The sequence below is a fragment of the Hemitrygon akajei genome, unplaced genomic scaffold (assembly GCF_048418815.1).
Source record: "Hemitrygon akajei unplaced genomic scaffold, sHemAka1.3 Scf000077, whole genome shotgun sequence".
Taxonomy (NCBI): domain Eukaryota; kingdom Metazoa; phylum Chordata; class Chondrichthyes; order Myliobatiformes; family Dasyatidae; genus Hemitrygon; species Hemitrygon akajei.
In genome coordinates this window covers 2069739-2088307 of record NW_027331963.1, presented here as the reverse complement: position 1 = coordinate 2088307, position 18569 = coordinate 2069739, and the positions used below count along the sequence as shown (strand labels likewise).

The window sequence follows — 18569 nt, the reverse complement described above, 5'->3', positions numbered from 1 at the left end:
GTGCGTGGAATGGGCTGTCGATGGCGCTGATGGAGTTGGAAACGATAGGGTCTTTTTAAGATACTCCTAAATGGCTAGATCCGTAGAACCATAGAACACTACAACACAGTAACAGGCCTTTTGGCCTTTCTTGGCTGTGCCGAATCATTTTTCTGCCTATCCCACTGACCTGCAACTGGACCATATCCCTCCATACCCTTCTCATCCATGTACCTGTCCAAGTTTTTCTTAAATGTTATAAGTGAACCTGCATTGACCACTTCATCTGGCAGCTCATTCCACACACCCAGCACTCTCTTTCTGAAGAAGCCCCCCCCCCCCCCCATGTTCGCTTTAAACTTTTTCCCGTTCACCCCTTTAAACATGACCTCTGTTGTTCTTTCTCCCCTGGCCTCAGTGGAAAAAGCCTGCTTGCATTCACTCTATCTATACCCACCATAATTTTATATACCTCTATCAAATCACCCCTCATTCTCCTACGCTGCAGGAATAAAGTCCTAACCTATTCAACCTTTCTCGGTAACTCAGTTTCTCAAGTCCCGGCAACGTCCTTGTAAAAGTTCTCTGCATTCTTTCTACCTTATTAATATCCTTCCTGTAACTAGGTGACCAAAACTGCACACAATACTCTAATTTCGGTCTCACCAATGTCGTATACAACCTCACCATTACATTCCAACTCTTATACTCAATACTTTGATTCATAAAGGCCAATGTACCAGAAGCTCTCTTTACAACCTATCTACTTGTGATGCAACTTTTAGGGAATTATGAATCTGTACTTCCAGATCGTATACAACCTCACCATTACATTCCAACTCTTATACTCAATACTTTGATTCATAAAGGCCAATGTACCAGAAGCTCTCTTTAAAACCCTATCTACTTGTGATGCGACTTTTAGGGAATTATGAATCTGTACTTCCAGATCCCTCTGTACTAGTGCACTCCTCAGTGTCCTACAATTTACCTTGTATGTTCTACCTTGGTTTGACCTTCCGAAGTGCAATACCTCACACTTGTCCGCATTAAACTCCATCTGCCATTTTTGCAGCCCATTCCTACAACCCTCTGCAAGCTTTCAAAACTTTCCTCACTGTCCACTGCACCTCCAATCTTTGTATCATCAGCAATTTACTGATCCAATTTGCCACATTATCATCCAGATCATTGATATAGATGGCAAAGAACAATGGACCCATCACTGATCACTGTGGCACACCACTAGTCACAGGCCACCACTCAGAGAAGCAATCCTCCACTACCACTCTCTGGCTTCTTCCATTGAGCCAATGTCTAAACCAATTTACTACCTCTCCATGTATACCTAGCGACTGAATCTTCCTAACTAACCTCCCATGCGGGACTTTGTCAAAGGCCTTACTGAAGTCCATGTATACAACATCCACTGCCTTCCCTTCATCCACTTTCCTGGTAACTTCCTCGATAAACTCTAATAGATTGGTTAAACATGATCTACCACGCACCTAGCCATATTGACTTTTCCTAATAAGTCCCTGTCTATCCAAATACTTGTAGACCCTATCTCTTAGTACTCCTTCCAATAATGTACCTACTACTGATGTCAAACTTACCGGCCTATAATTTCCCGTCTTACATTTTGATCCACTTTTAAACAACGGAACTACAAGAGCTATCCTCCGGCACCTGGCCCGTAGATATCGACATTATAAATAGTTCTGCCAGGGCCCCTGCAATTTCAACACTAGTTTCCTTCAAAGTCCGAGTGAATATCCTGTCAGGTCCAGGTGATTTATCTACTCTGATTTGCCTCAAGAAAGCAAGCACCTCCTGCTCTTCAATCTGTATGTTCCATGACCTCCCCTACTTGTTTGCCTTGTTTCCATAGACTCCATTCCAGTTTCCTCAATAAATACAGATGCAAAAAAAAGACATTTAATATCTCTCCCATTTCTTTTTGTTCCATACATAGCCGACGACTCTGATCTTCAGGGGACCAATTTTATCCTTACTATTCCTTTGCTCTTAACATACCTGTAGAAGCTCTTAGGATTATACTTCACCCTGACTGCCAAAGCAACCTCATGTCTTCTTTTAGCCCTCCTGATTTCTTTCTTAAGTATTTTCTTACTCTTCTTATACTCCTCAAGCATCTTATTTCCTCCCTGTTGCCTATACATGTTATACATCTCTCTCTTCTTCTTTATCAGAGTTCCAATATCCCTCGAGAACCAAGGTTCCTTATTGTTATTCGTTTTGCCTTTAACCCTAACAGGAACAAAAAGAATATGCACTCTCAAAATTTCTGCTTTGAAGGACCTCCCACTTACCAATCACATCCGTGCCAGAGAACAACTTGTCCCAATCTACGCATTTTAGATCCTTTCTCATTTCTTCAAATTTGGCTCTTTTTCCAGTTTATAACTTCATCCCGAGGACCAGATCTATCTTTATCAATGATCAAGTTGAAACTAATGATGTTATGATCACTGGAACCAAAGTGTTCCCCTACACACACTTCCGTCACCTGCCCTAACCCATTTCCTAATAGGAGATCTAATATTACTTCCTCCCTGATTGGTATATCTATATATTTTTTTAGAAAACTTTGCTGAACACATTTCACAAACTCTAACCCATCTAGACCTTTAACAGCATGGGAGTCCCAATCAATGTGTGGGATTCTCTACTTCTTATGTGTTCTCTTGCATTTCTTATGCTCCATAAGAAACTGCCTGCCTATCCCTGTTATGCAAATCTATTCATTTTGTGCTTCACCAGGGTCTCAATATCTCTTGAAATCCAAGTTTCCCTACAGTTTCTATCTTTACCTTTTATTCTGACAAGCACATACTCGCTTTGTGCTTTCGAGATTTTAATTTGAAGGTCTCCCATTTACCAAGCACACCTTTGTCATAAAGCAGCCTGTCCCAGTCCACAGTTGCCAGATCCTAGTGTCATTATTCTAGGTGTTGATCCATGCCCTGAACACATCCACCTTTCCTACGCTGCACCTTGTACTGTAATATTCAGGTTTCAGCATATTCATTGCACCATGCTCAACGTTTTCATTCCTGACTTTGTCTGAGGACTGAACAACAACTGTCTCCACAACCTGTCCACTCTCTGTTCTGTAATTCAGACTCCCATTCCCCCTGCAATGTAGTTTAACCCCACTTACCCCACCTCCCAGCATACAGCTCTATCACCCCTTTGGCTTTCCTCTCCCAGATCAATAAAAAGGACGTTCAGACAATGTACAGGCAGATAGGAATAAATGGGGCACTTATGAACTACATGAAATTCAAGTGAACTCTTATGAAAGAAATAAAAGAAGGAATGAGGTTGTCCCAGCAGACAAGGTGAAGGAGAATCCTCATGGATTCTGCAGATATGTTTAAGAGCAAAAAGATTGCAAGGGAAAAATTATTCCTCTGGAAAATCAGAATGGTAATCCATATGAGGAGATAAAATAGATGTGGGAGAGTTTTTCCGCATCCGGATTTACACAGGAGATGGACAAAGAGTCTGTAGATGTGAGGCAAAGCTGCATGAACTTCATGGACCCTGTACAGATTAAAGAGGTGGAGGCATTTGCTGTCTTAAGGCAAATTTGTGTGGATCTATCCCCAGGGCCTGACAGGGTGTTCCCTGTGACCCTGTGGAAGACAAGTGCAGAAATGTGTGGCGGCCTAAGCACAGATATTTAAATCATCCTTAGTGACAGGTGAGGTACTGGAGGATTGGAGGAGAGCCAATGTTGTTCTGCTGTTCAAGAAAGACTCTAAAAGTAATCTATGAAATTGTACATTGGTGAGCTTGACATCAGTAGTGGGAAAGTTATAGGGAAAGTATATGCAGGAACCTGATAAATGTATTTGGATAGATGTGGACTGATTAAAGATAGACAGCATGGCTTTGTGCATGGTAGGTCATGTCTAACCAATCTTATAGAGTCTCTCGAGGAAGTTATCAGGAAAGTAGATGAAGGCAAGGCAGTAGATGTTGTCTACATGGACGTTAGCAAGGCACTTGACAAAGTCCTCATATAGGAGGTTGGTCAAGAAGGTTCAGTTACTCAGCATTCAAGATGAGATAGTAAATTGGATGAGACACTGGCTTTGGGAGAAGCCAGAGTGTGGTAGCAGATGGTTTTCTCTCTGACCAGAGGCCAGGGACTAGTGGTGAGCCATAGGGATCAGTGCTGGATCTGATGTTGTTTGTCATCTATATCAAGAATCTTGATAATGGTGTGTTTGACTGGATCGGCAGATTTGTAGATGACACCAAGGTTGGTGGTGTAGTGGACAGTGAGGAAGACTATCATGGCTTGCAGTGCGAACTGGACCAGCTGGGAAAGTGGTTTGAGAAATAGAAAATGGAATTTAATGCAGACCAGTATGAGTTGTTGCACTTTGGTATGAACTAACAAGGGAGCTCTCTCACAGTGACTTGTCAGGCACGGAAGAGTTTTTGTAGAAGAAAGAGACCTGGGAATACAAGTTCTTAATTCACTGAAACTGGTAACATAGTTAGATAGTAATGGAAAAAAATTCAGCCCATTGGCCTTCATGAACCAAAGTACTGAAATCAATAAATGGATGTTATGTTGACTTGTAGAAGACATTGGTGAGGCCTAATTTGCAGTATTGTGTGCAGTTTTGTTCACGTACCTACATGAAAGATGTAAAAGAGGTTGAAAAAGTTCAGAGAAAAATTCACAAGGATGTGCCAGGTCGAGAAGACTTGGGTTATTAGGAAAGATTGAACAGGTCAGGACTTTATTCCTTGGAATGTAGTAGAATTGAGAGAAGATTTGATGGAGTTGTGCCAAAATTATGAGGGTTATACATGGGGTAAATGGAAGATTTTTCATTTTTCAAAAATGGCTTTTCCCACTGAGATTGGGTGGAACGAGAACCAGAGGCCATGGATTAAGGGTGAAAGGTGAAACATTAAGGTGAACATGAGGGGATACTTCTTCAAACAGACGATCATCCAGGTGTGGAATGAGCAGACAACCTAACTGGTGCATGCGTGCTCAATTTCAACATATAAGAGGACCGTATAGGTACCTGGATGGTAGGGGTATGGGAGTAGAGAGCTTAAATAGATGCATACAAACTAGATGGAACAAAGGGCCTGTTTCTGTGTTGTACCTTTCTATGACTCTGTGACAAGAACATGAAATAATACTATTATTAATTTAATTCATTTTATCAGCTGTGCAGAACAACCATTCATCCAGGCAGGAAATCTTCAGATGGCTTTAAAACTGTTGGAACTTTAAATTGACAGCAGGTAAAAGAAAATCCCAGCTGCATGTCAAAAAAGTCTATTACGGGAAAGTGTTTCAGTTACTGTGGCGCCAGGAACCCATGCAGCTCAGTGGGAAATGGGGATAATACCAATTGAGAGAGTCAGACTTAGCCACGTCATGAATTGGAGATGGCAGAAATGCCCCATTCTTATAGAGACAGGAAGACATCAGACAGTCTGATGGGTCATTCCAGATACCAGCACTGTGCCCAGTCAGGAGATGATTTCTCTGTCCAACTTGGGCTGATCCTCACTGTAACAGTGTGATGTCAGATCACACCTTGGCAACTAAAGTGATCTCATTTGAAATGTTGTTCTACACCCATTGATGGATTTTGTAAATCTTTTTACAGGTTAAAACGAGAAGAATTTGTCTCCAGGAATCTCAAACACGGCACGCCAATTTTGCTGTCTCTATCTAGATATTTATAAAGTGGTGTCGACCGTCCTTCCTGCTCAGACTGTGGGGAGGGATTCATTCGGTCATCTGACCAACTGGCACGCCCGTCATTTTCCACAGGAGAAAGACCGTTCACCTGCTCACTCAGTGGGAATGGATTCACTCGGTCACCTCAATTGAAGCTACATCAGCAAATTCACACTGGGCAAGGACATTCACCTGCTCTGTGTGTGAGAGGGGGATTCAGTGGGTCATCCCACCAGTGGACACACCAGTCAGTTTCCATTGGGCAGAGGCTGGTCATCTGCTGAATTTTTGGGGAAGGATTTACTCGGTCATCTCACCTAATGGCTCTCCAGCGAGTTCACTCTGGAGAGCAGCCGTTCACCCTGTTCGGTCTGTGGGAAGGTATTCACTAAATCAACTCCCCTACTGAGACATCAGTCAACTGACGCTGGCGAGCGGCCATTCACCTGCTTAGACTGTGGGAAGGGATTGACTTTGTCATCACACCTACTGACACACCAGTCAGTTCACACTGGGGAGAAGCCGTTCACCTGCTCGGACTGTGGGAAGAGATTCACTCATTCATCCACCCTAGTGAGTCATCAGCGAGTTCACACTGGGGAGAGGCCATTCACCTGCTCGGCTTGTGGGAAGGGATTCACTCAGTCATCCAACCTACAGCGTCATCAGCGAGTTCACACTGGTGCAAGGGCCGTTCATCTGCTCAGACTGTGGGAAGAGATTCACTCTTTCATACAAACTGCAGAGACATCAGCGAGTTCACACTGGGGAAAAGCCGTTCACCTGTTCAGACTGTGGGAAGGGATTCACACAACCATCCCACCTACTGAGTCATCAGCGAGTTCACACTGGGGAGAAGCCGTTCACCTGCTCAGAATGTGGGAAGGGATTCACTCACTCATCCCATCTACAGAGACACCAGCGAGTTCACACTGGGGAGAAGCCGTTCACCTGCTCCATCTGTGGGAAGGGATTCAATCGGTCATCCACCCTAAAGATTCATCAGCGAGTTCACACTGGAGAGAGGCCGTTCACCTGCTCCATCTGTGGGAAGGGATTCACTCTGTCATGCAACCTACAGACACACCAACGAGTTCACACTGGCGAGAAGCCGCTCACCTGCTCCGTCTGTGGAAAGAGATTCACTAAGTCATCCCAACTACAGAGACATCAGCGAGTTCACACTGGTGAGAAGCCGTTCACCTGCTCAGAATGTGGGAAGAGATTCACTGAGTCATCCCGCCTAAAGAGTCATCAGCGAGTTCACACTGGGGAGAAGCCGTTCACCTGCTCAGTCTGTGGGAAGAGATTCACTCAGTCATCCCGCCTACAGAGTCATCAGCGAGTTCACACTGGGAAGAAGCCATTCACCCTGCTCAGAATGTGGGAAGGGATTCACTCAGTCATCCCACCTGCAGAGACATCAGCGAGTTCACACCGGGGAGAGGCCATTCACTTGCTCGGACTGTGGGAAGGGATTCACTCAGTCATCCACCCTACAGAGACATCAGCGAGTTCACACTGGGTTGAGGCCATTCACCTGCTCAGAATGTGGGAAGAGTTTCAGTGAGTCATCGCACCTACAGAGGACATCAGCGAGTTCACACTGGGTTGAGGCCATTCACCTGCTCAGAATGTGGGAAGAGTTTCAGTGAGTCATCGCACCTACAGAGTCATCAGCGAGTTCACACTGGGGAGAAGCCGTTCACCTGCTCAGAATGTGGGAAGAGATTCACTCAGACATCCCACCTACAGAGGACATCAACGAGTTCACACTGGGAGAGGCCATTCACCTGCTCAGTCTGTGGGAAGGGATTCATTCAGTCATCCAGCCTTCAGAGTCATCAGCGAGTTCACACTGGGGAGAGGCCGTTCAGCTGCTAAGAATATGGGAACGGATTCATTCAGTCATCCCAACTACTGGCACATCAGTCTGTTCACAATGGGGAGTAGTCGTTGTTAAGTATCCCTAGGTTTCGTTTGCGGTGGACTGTTATTTTGTGTGTGTGTGTGAGAGAGAGAGAGAGAGAGGAGAGAGAGAGAGAGAGAGAGAGAGAGAGAGATGAGAGAGAGAGAGAGAGAGAGAGAGAGAGGAGAGAGAGAGAGAGAGGAGAGAGAGAGAGTGAGAGAGAGAGAGAGAGAGAGAGAGGAGAGAGAGAGAGAGAGAGAGAGAGAGAGAGAGATATTAAGTAGGCGAATCAGTCTGACTCGCAGCTTGTTTAAGTCACTCGCAGTTTGTTTAGTTTTAACCGAGGACACAGACTCTCAGAGTCAGACAGAACGAAGGAGGAGAAATGGAACAGCTGAAACAAAGGAACTAGTCGCCAAGGGTCACTATTTGTGACTTTCCTAGCCCACAAGGGTGGGTTAATTATCAATTCATCATAAAGTACATCGAATGTATGGTGGTCACCTCGTTTGATCCATAGGCGTGGATCTGATTTGGGGTATCCTGTGAAGACCACTGATGTGTTAACCCTTGCCTGGGTGTGGTGTGGTAATTCACTTGAAGACAATACCTCTTGTGACAAGTCACTTTCGGTGATAATTTGTATGTGGATTTGGAACGACGGATAAAATCTACAGCGACTGTTCTCTCGTTTTACCACCGTGGAACCTGTGGAATTCGGCATAATTGCCTTCTCTCGACATTTAGCCTGGATTGCAAACATCTCTCTCATCACCTATTCCGTGAATGAACTGAACTTTCATACTTTACCATCTCAAGACTCCCAGCCTCGATTCCCCTAATCTCAATAGTTTGGGAGTTACATTTACACACATATATACACATTACTCTGTTAACTTTTGTTTATCTTGCTCAGGTTTCTATATAATAAGTAGATACTAATAAAGAGAGTGGTTTTACATAAAAACCAGACTCCAGTGTGAACTCTATTTCTGCAGGTTTGTTTCTAAAGCGTTATGGTTCGTAATAAAATTGGGGCCTGCATCCGAAATATGAACACATTTGGGGCGTATTGATTGATTTATTATCAATTCCATTGGGGAATCCCATTTGATTTATTTGTGTGTGGAAAATCAGCAGCTGATGCTGATAGGATTGTGGAAGCGCCAACCTCTGAGGTATTAGAGGACGCCAGAAGGATTGAGTTGTTGTGCCTTGCTAGAAGGTTAAAACTTGCTTAGGTGAAATCGACAATAAGGAGGGCACAGATGCAGACTGTAATAGCTGCACATTATGTATCTGAGCGTGTGTTTAAAGTGGAGGATTTGGAGGTGTTTCCTGAAAGTAAACCTCGTGATCTTGAGCTCCCGTAGAAATTTGAAAAATTGAAGATGGAAGCTACAGTAAGACAGAGGCAATTGAGGGTAGAGAGGCAGAAAAACAGAGCGAGGAAGCAGAAAGACAGAGGGTGCTCGAGCTGGAAAGGATAGAAAGATTGCAGGAAAGGTACTCTGGTGATAAGTTTGAGGCCAGTCGGGAAGTTAAATTGGTACCTGCGTTTGACTAGGCAGAGGTTGTTAGATACTTTTAGCGTTTTGAGAAGGTTGCTCAGAGTTTAAAGTGGCCAAAAGAAGGTGGGCCTATTCTCATTTCATTCATTTTTCAATCTTTTTATTGATTTTCCAGTAAAAAATACAAATCAGATGAGGTTTTAGCAAACAGATAATACGAAAGATGTATAAACAGCAAAACAAATACATATTGTGAAAATCAGATAAGTTTTTTTTTTACTGTGTCATGTAACCCCATGGTCCTGAAAAACGTTGTCTCATTTTCACTATGTACTGTGCCAGAAGTTGTGATCGAAATGACAATAACAGTGACTTGACTTGAAGTAGAATGTTACGCTGTTATAAATATAATCAAGAAACCTCAACTCCTCTTAACAAATCAAAAAGAAAAAGATCGGCCTATTCTCTTACAAAGTGTATTAAGGGGAAGGGTCAGCAAGCTATTCTGCTTTGACAGTTGATGAAACAGCTGATTATGACATCGTGAAACAGGCTGTGCTCAAAGCTTACGAGTTGGTCCCAGAATCATACAGGCAAAAGTTTAGAAGTTTGAGGAAATCTGTGAACCAGACTTATATGGAATTTGCTTAAGAGAAGTTTGTGTGTATTACCCACTGGTGCACATGTAAAAATGTGAATGATGATTTTAGCAGCTTGAAAAAGTTGGTTTTAATTGAAGAATTCAAAAGGTGTGTCCCTGATGACATAAAGATGTGTTTAGATGAAAACGATGCTGCCACTTTGCAGGAGTCTGCTAGATTAGCAGATGAGTTTGCATTAACTCATAAGGTTAAGTTTATCCCAAATAAAAGTTTCCAAAAGAGTAGCAGGGATAACCAGGGTAAACCAGAAATTAAAGCTGGGACTAGTGACAAGAGTAAGGATGAAGGGAAACAGTTGAAGGAGAAATATTCTGGTCTTACTTGTTACTATTGTAAGAAAGCTGGTCATATGATGGCTTATTGTTTTGACCTGAAGAAGAAAAAGGAAGAGGAGGCAGTCCCAAATACCTGTGATCAGTATATTGAAGCACCTATAAACTCACAGGGTTCTGAACATTCTGTTGAGGTTCAGTTAAGGACTGAGAGGTCTGACCGAGTTAAGAAGGGGTTTGATCATTTTATGTCAGATGGGTTTGTATTAGTAAAGGAAGGGTCAACCCCGGTACCAGTGAAAATTCTTCGAGATACTGGGGCTTCTCAGTCACTTATATTAGACAGCGTTCTAAAGTTTGGTGATGAGACTGACACTGGTGAGGTAAATCTTACTAAAGGCATTGGGGGCGGTGTGGTTTCCATGCCGTTGTGCAAGGTAACTTTACAGTCAGCGTTGGTTTTGGGACCTGTTAAAATCGGATTATGCTCCAGTTTACCGGTGGGAGATGTGACTTTGCTGTTAGGGAATGGCCTGGCAGATGGTAAAGTTGTTCCTGCAGTGCTGTTGACAACTACGCCAACCACTGACGACCCACAGATGGATTTTAACATTTATCCTTCCTGCGCAGTAACTCAATGTATGGCTAAAAAGTCTGCCGACGCAGACGGTTCTGTGCAGCATGATTCTGATACCGATGATAGCCAAAATCGGGATTCCGGTTATGATGACCTGTCAGGGACTTTCTGCCTTCATTGTTTCATCAGGATTCAGGTAGTGAGTCTGATGAGATAGACTTCTCCCTGTCCAGGAAGGAGTTTATAGCAGAACAGAACCAAGACCCCAAGCTTTAAAGAAAACAGCTCTCTCAGATGATGAGATTAAGAAAGTGCCAGTAGGCTATTATCTCAAGGATGGAGTGTTAATGAGGAAGTGGAGACCACCTGCTATACCAGCGAGTGAGGAATGGGCAATTGTTCATCAAGCTGTAGTTCCTAAAGTTTATAGGGCTGAAATTTTAACTTTGGCACATCGTTTGCCCTTATGTCGACATTTTGGAGTGACTAAAGCTGTAAACAGAATTATGAAATAATTTTATTGGCCTAATTTAAGGGAAGATGTTGTGACCTTTTGAAGAGCCCTGACACATTTGCCAAGTTGTGGGTAAACCCCAGCAGGTCACCCCAGTGGCCCCACTCCGGCCTATACCTGCATTCAGTGAACCCTTTTCAAAATTTATAGTGGATTGTGTTGTCGCATTTCCAAAGACTGAAGCTGGCCATCAGTATCTGCTAATTATTATGTGTACTGCATCCAGATTCCCAGCGGTAATAACTCTTAGAAATATTAAAGTTAAAACTCTGGTGAAGACTCTTACGAAGTTTTTTTTTTACTTTATTTGGTTTGCCTAAAGAAATCCAGTCTGATCAAGGAAGTAATTTTACATTTGGATTATTCCAGCAGGTAGTTTATGAACTGGGAGCTAAACAAATTGCATCGTCTGCATACCATCCGGAATCACAAGGGGCTTTAAATAAATTCTATTCTGCCCTCAGAACAATGATTAAGACATACTGTGTTGAAAAAGGAAAAGATTGGGATGAAGGAATACATTTGCTTTTTTCGCAGTAAATGATTCAGTACAGGATTCACTGGGCTTTAGTCCATTTAAACTTGTGTTTGGTCATAGAGCAAGGGGACTTTTGACCTTATTAAAGGAACAGTGGATAGATGGGGATATACATGTTAACTGGTTAGACTATGTTTAGAAGTTCAAGAATAAACTGCACCAAGTCTGTAGTCTAGCGAAATAAAACTTACAGATTTCTCAAAACAAAAGGAAGTGTTGGTTTGATAAGTGAGCCCGCAAAAAAGAATACCAGGTGCGGGATAAGCTTCTTGCCTTATCTCCAATGCTTATGAATCCAGCTCAGGTGAAATTCAATAGACGGTATTAAATAGACTCTCAAATTAATGATCTGAATTATGTTATGAAAACACCCGACCGATGTAAACTAACACAGGTGGTACACAAATATATGATAATGCCTTATTTTGACAAGCAGGCACCATCTGTGAGTGCTGTTGTCAATTCTTATGAATCTGGCAACCCTGAGAATGAAGTAATTGAATTGTCTGAGATTTTCAAAAGCCAAACGTGGTCCCAGTTAGGCTAATGAACTCGGTTGTTCTAGAAAACATTGATAACAAGTTGGCTCACCTGCAGCCAAAGCAACAACAACAGCTGAAGGAATTAATTCTGAAGTTTAAAGATTTATTTCCCGATGTTCCCAAGCAAACCATGGTCGCAGTACATGACGTAGATATCGGTCAAGCCAAACCGATTAAACAACACCATATCGCATGAACGTAGAAAAGTGTAAATTGGCTGAGCAAGAAATTGAATATATGCTAGAAAGTGATATTATCTCCTTTGGCATCATATTGGAGCTCACCCTGCGTTATTGTTCCCAAACGTAATGGAGTGTTAGATTTTGCACTGATTATAGGAAGGCAAATGCAGTAACAAAAACAGATCCCTATCCTATCCCTAGAGTGGATGATTGCATCAATAAGGTTGGAAACACGAATTTCTTACAAAGATTGATCCGTTGAAAGGGTATTGGTGTGTTCCATTGACAGACAGAGGTAAAGAAATTTCTGCATTTGTGACACCTTCTGGGTTGTATGAATACGATGTTTTGCTATTTGGAATGAAAAATGCTCTAGGAACATTCCGGAGAATGATTGATTCTGTAATTCGAGGGTTAGAACACACAGATGCCTATATTGATGACTTAGTCACAGGGAGTCACACTAGGAAAGAGCATATCTCTGCAGTAGAAAAGCTGTTTGACAGGCTTTCCCAGGCCAGCCCTACAGTTAACTTAGCTAAGAGTGAATACGGCCATGCCACTGTGACCTGTCTTGGCTATGTTGTAGGTCAAAGCAAGTTGATTCCTGTTCGGGCAAAAGTCCAGCCAATTTCTCAAGTTCCTATTCTGACTGCTGAGAAGGCTCTTAGAAGGTTTCTGGGAATGGATGGATATTATCGTAAGTTCTGTAAGAACTTTGCTGGTATCGCTCTTCCTCTGACTAATCTCCTGAAGAAGAGTGAAAAGTTTGTTTGGACCGAGCCTTGTCAGGAGGCATTTGATTGAAATTTCTTATTTGAGATTAGGCCAATCAGTGTAGTGCTGTCAGCAAATTTAATTAGCAGATTGGAGCTGTGGGTGGCAACACAAGTCATGGGTGCACAGAGAATAAAGGAGAGGGCAAAAGAGACAACCCTGTGGGATATGTGTGCTGAGGGTCAGAGAGACAGAGGAGATGGAGCCCATTCTTGCCACCTGCCGGCGATCTGACAGGAAGTCCAGGATTCAGCTACACAAGGCAGGGTGAAGGCCGAGGTCTCTGAGCTCCTTGTTGATACTTCACGCCTTTGTATGGCTACTGCTCTGCCCATGACTGCAAGGAACTGCAGAGAACTTTGGAGAGCAGAGAACATCAGAGAAACAAGCCTCCAGTCCATGGACTCTTCCTACACTTCCCCTCCCTCGGAAAAGCAGGCCATGTACACAAAGAAGCTCATAACCTGGACATTCTTGCTGCAAATCCGCTCCCACATTGGCGGAGAGATACGCCAGACCGAGGGACGGCTTCCTGTCTGCAGTTATAAGCCAAATGAATGATAAAATGGACTCGACCTCACAATGTAACTCGACGTGACCCTGCACCATATGTCTATCTGCACTGCACTTTCTCTGTAGCAATAATGCTTTGTTACAGTTATTGTTCTGTCGTATATCAGCTCAATGTACTGTTGTAATGTATCTATCTGTGTGGATAGTACATCAGGCAAGATTTTCACTGTAGCTCAGTACGTGATAAGAATAAACAAATTCCCCATTTTAATTGTGTGGAAATATTAGACAGACTGAGCTTCTGCTCTGGAACCACAGAGGGAAACTGAACTGTTCTCATTTCTGAGGAATGCAAATAAATAGAAAAGGCTTCAATCTCGCATTATGATCTGCAGTAACTGGGATCAGGTGACCGGTGGTGGGTCTCCCATATCAATATCAGAATCAGGTTTAATAGCACCGGCATATGTCATGAAATTCGTTGTCTCTGTGGCAGCAGTAGAACCTAATTCATAACCATAGATTTTAACAATTGTGATTTAATATAAGAATATAATTATTACATAGTTAAATTATATAAATAGTACAAAATGAAAAAAGATGTAATAAACTATTTTAGTTGTGTCGACTATTTGACTGACCGGGTTGTTGCTTTGGAAGTCGTGGAGTGATTCTTAACTAAACTGTAGACATTTGTGAGAAGCTCAGATAAATACAAAAAGCTAAATTCTCACATAAGTGGGTCAGACAACAAGAAACATTGGCTGCACTTCAGCAGGTGAAAACAGTGAAATGAAACATGCTGAAACTATTGCAGAAAAAGAAACATATTGTCCACCACAACGAGAAGACGTGACAGATCCGGATCTCACTGACTTGCCTGAAGGGGCAAAAGGTGAAGCTACACGTACACGTAGAGCAGTGACCCGCAGATGCTGCAGATCTGCGGAAAAACGTGAACAGGAAACGGGAAGACATGACCGCTTCGGTCTCCCACCCCAGACAGATGTCCAGTTACTCATTAGTCTGTGGAAAGAAGCAAACTTGCCGCTCAGATCTCCTCTCACCTTAAATGTATTAGACATTTCAACCCCCAGGAAAAACACATCGTCTCTCCACACTATCTATTCCTCTCGTTATCTTATAAACGTCCATCCAGTCTCACCCCAGCCTGCGCCGCTCTGGAGAAAACAACACTGGTTTGTCCAGCCTCTCGTTATAGCTCATGCCCTCTAATCCAGGCAGTGTCCTGGTAAACCTCTTCTGCGCCCTGTCCAAAGCCCCGACATCCTTCCGAGAATGGGGCAACCAGAACTGTATGAAACACTCCAGATGTGGTCTAACCACTTTTATAAAACTGTGTCACGAACTGAAACGTTTTAGAAACGAACCAGCAGCAATAGAGTTCACACTGGAGTCTGGTTTTGATGTTAAAACCACTCTCTTTATTAGTATCTACTAATAATATAGTAAATTAACGAAATAATGGAAAGTAACAGAGTTAAGTGCATATATATGTGTAAATATAATTCCCAGACTATCGAGCGTGAGGGAACAAATCTTAGAGACTTGAGATGGTAAAGTAGGAAAGTTCAGTAATCCACGGAATAAATGATAGGACAGAGATATTTGTAATCCAGGGCGAAACGTAGAGAAAAGGCCGTTACTTCAAAATAACCGCCGACGACGTCTTATCCGTTGAATCCGTCCACATACGAGTTATCAGCGAAAGTGACTGTCACAGGAATACCGTCTTCCAGGGTTAACCACACAACATACCCAGGCAAGGGTTAACACAAGACATTCCAAAATCCACTCCTATGGATTATACGAAGTGACAGCCACACACGTTCGTTGTGGTTCCGTGTACCGATGATCAACCCACTCTTGTGGGCATAGGAGAGTTCCAAGCCTCAGCTGCGACTAACTGAAGCGATCAGCATTTCCAGTCTCTCTCTCTCTCTCTCTCTCTCTCTCTCTCTCTCTCTCTCTCTCTCTCTCTCTCTCTCTCTCTCTCTCTCTCTCTCTCTCTCTCTCTCTCTCTCTCTCTCTCTTTAGACTGGCCGACTGCCTGTCTGCAGATCGCTCTCTCTCTTATGGTTCAGTCCACAGTCAGCGCTGTCAGCCTGTGACTGACGTCATAGCCCCGCCTCCTCACGCCGGCGCTCTTAAAGAAACAGTCACAGTACGACCGCAGGCTCGTAACAGCCGCAACACAACTTCCCGTCATTTGAACTCAATGCTTCAACTGATAAAGACAAGCATGCCATTTGTCTTCTTAACCACCCGATCAATCTGTGCAGTCTCTCTCAGGGAGCGATGAACTTGGAGTCTAAGATCCCTCTGATCATCAACACTGTTCAGGGTTTTGCATTTAACAGTGTACTGTCTCATACATTCGACCTACCGAGCTGCCAAGATGATCATCACTAATCAAATCTCACTGCGATTTCTCAGGTCCTGTTGAATTTATTGCCAAGTGCACAAGTACGGGAAGGTACAGGGACAGAGAAACACTGAGTTGTGGCAGCATCACAGGCAAATACATTCAGATAACACACGGAACACAAGTTATATGAGTCTCTGTCAGTAACAATCTATAAATATGTTTTATGTCTAACGATATTTAAAATACATTGTGTCATGATCAATATTAAAATGTGCATTTTGTGTCAGTAACAGACTTCGAAATGTTGAATTTGATCCCCGTCTCCATTCCTCCTGTAATCCACAACCAGCTCCTTTGTTTTTGTCACAATGAGGGAGAGGTTGTTTTCTTGACACCACTGTGTCGGGGTGATGACTTCTTCTCTATACGCTGCCTCGATATTATTTGGGATCCGGCGAATCAATGTAGTGCCGTCAGCAAATCTAATTAGCAGATTGGAACCCGCCACTGCAGCCCCACCGTGCACTATGTACTGATTGCAAAGCTACGAAATTGCATGTGAATAGCCTCCCCTCCCCCAACTCCACTCTTTCTGCGTCACCAGCAGACTGGGACATCTCACATCTCGCTGCTTCCGCCAGGACATTAAACTGTGAACAACTGTGGTCAGGGACTGATCTCTGGGGTACTCCAAACGCTACCTCCTTCCAGTCTGAAAACGACCCACTCATCCAGACACACACTACCGGCAGTTTATCGATCTCCAACGAAAAAGTCTATTCACCTACTCCTGAGGATCAATACCATTGCCGACACTGAGTTTACCACCGTCAAATGCCAGGAGGGACATAATAATCAGAAAGTCTCTAGTCGCAACCGTGTAAATAAAATGTGATCTCAGTAGGTGTGTGGCGCATGCTCAGAATGCGAAGGAGACAGACAAACTGAGACAAGTCACAGACTGATGAAGGGGAGGAGTGATCCATTTTCATACAGAGAGGGAAGCAGAGAGTTTGATGTTGTGCCTGATGCCGGAACTGTGGCCAGTTAGAAGATGAAGTCTTGTTCGTCCAAATTGTTTAGAGTTGTGACTTTTTTTTATCAGAAGGCACCATGGAGACTAAAATTATCTGAGTTGAAATGTTGTCCTTCACCCATTGACTTGCTTTGTAAACTTTTAACAGTGTAGAAAAGTCAGAGGATTTGTGTATGGGAATCAGAAACACAACAACACGTTAGTTCCGCTGTATCTGTCAGTTCACCAGCGCTTGAATGCCGCCGATTCTTGAATGTGGAGGCGGAGATGCTGGAGAAGACAACGCCCCACTCTCTACAAGGAGAGCCCGAACACGTGTCCATATTCGGGATCTGATTGGATATGTCGCCATGACGTTAACAGCAGTGAAATGTCAATCATTGTCTCTCATTTTGGAAGGGATTCAGTCGGCCATCGCAGATACATCAACAGCTTCTCACTGGGGAGCGGCCGTTCACCTGCTCCTTGTGTGTGAAGAGACTCATTCAGTTAACCCACCTTGTGATGCTCCGGTGAGTTCACAATAAATAGAGGCCACATTTCTGTCCGGAGTGAGCAAAGAGTTTTACTCAATCACCGCAGCGGCTGCAACACCAGCAACTTCACATCAGGGAGCAAGTTCAAATCAGCTCTGTGTTAAAAGTTTAATCATCACGGTGACTGAAGGCAGCTGCAGGTTCATGAGGGACTGTTACTGTCAGATTCTGCAGTTCTTGCGGCTGCTCATCGCACCCAGGACTGAACCCTGGTCACTGAGCATTGGAGGAGTCTGTACTGCTGATGTTAGCCTTAAACTGGACTGGTGTTTAATATTGTGGATCTGTGAAAGATAAATCAGTTCTGTATCAAATCCCGTGTCTCAGGTATTCACAATGTACACTAGAGAGGCAACTCGGCCGATCTGGTCGCTGCCCATGTTTCTGTTCCATATCAGTACATCTACCCCTGCCGTTCCTCTCTCGCTCTCCCGGAGATGACAGGTTGCAACTAGTCACCACTCCATGGGATAGGAGATTTCCCTTGAATTTCATGGAAACATATAAATCTACAACACATTACAGACGCTGTTGTGCCAGCCATGTAACTTACTCTAGAAACTGCTTAGAATTACCCTACCGCATAGCCACATATTTTCCTAAGCTCCATGTACCTATCTAAGAGTCTCTTAAAAGACCTTATAGTATCCGAATCTACCACCGTCGCTGTTATGAGATACACGTTGATATTGAGTATATTGTTTCTGGAAGCCACATTCTGCGATAAAACAGCTGCAGATTTTTCTGTACACACAAGAAAAAAAAAGAGGTACGGACATTGAACCGCTGCTTGCAGAAATGTTTAATGGCACACTCACTACCCATAAGGGCCTGCGCGGAAAAAGGTTGACCAGCGTTGAAACACCGATGAAATGCGCAGGCG

General features: G+C 43.4%; 1 pseudogene; it reads left to right on the top strand.

Annotated features, from left to right (window-relative positions):
• The first annotated feature begins 6048 nt into the window (after positions 1–6048).
• On the top strand, positions 6049–7739 carry LOC140722420 (uncharacterized; annotated as a pseudogene).
• Positions 7740–18569: the final 10830 nt, after the last annotated feature.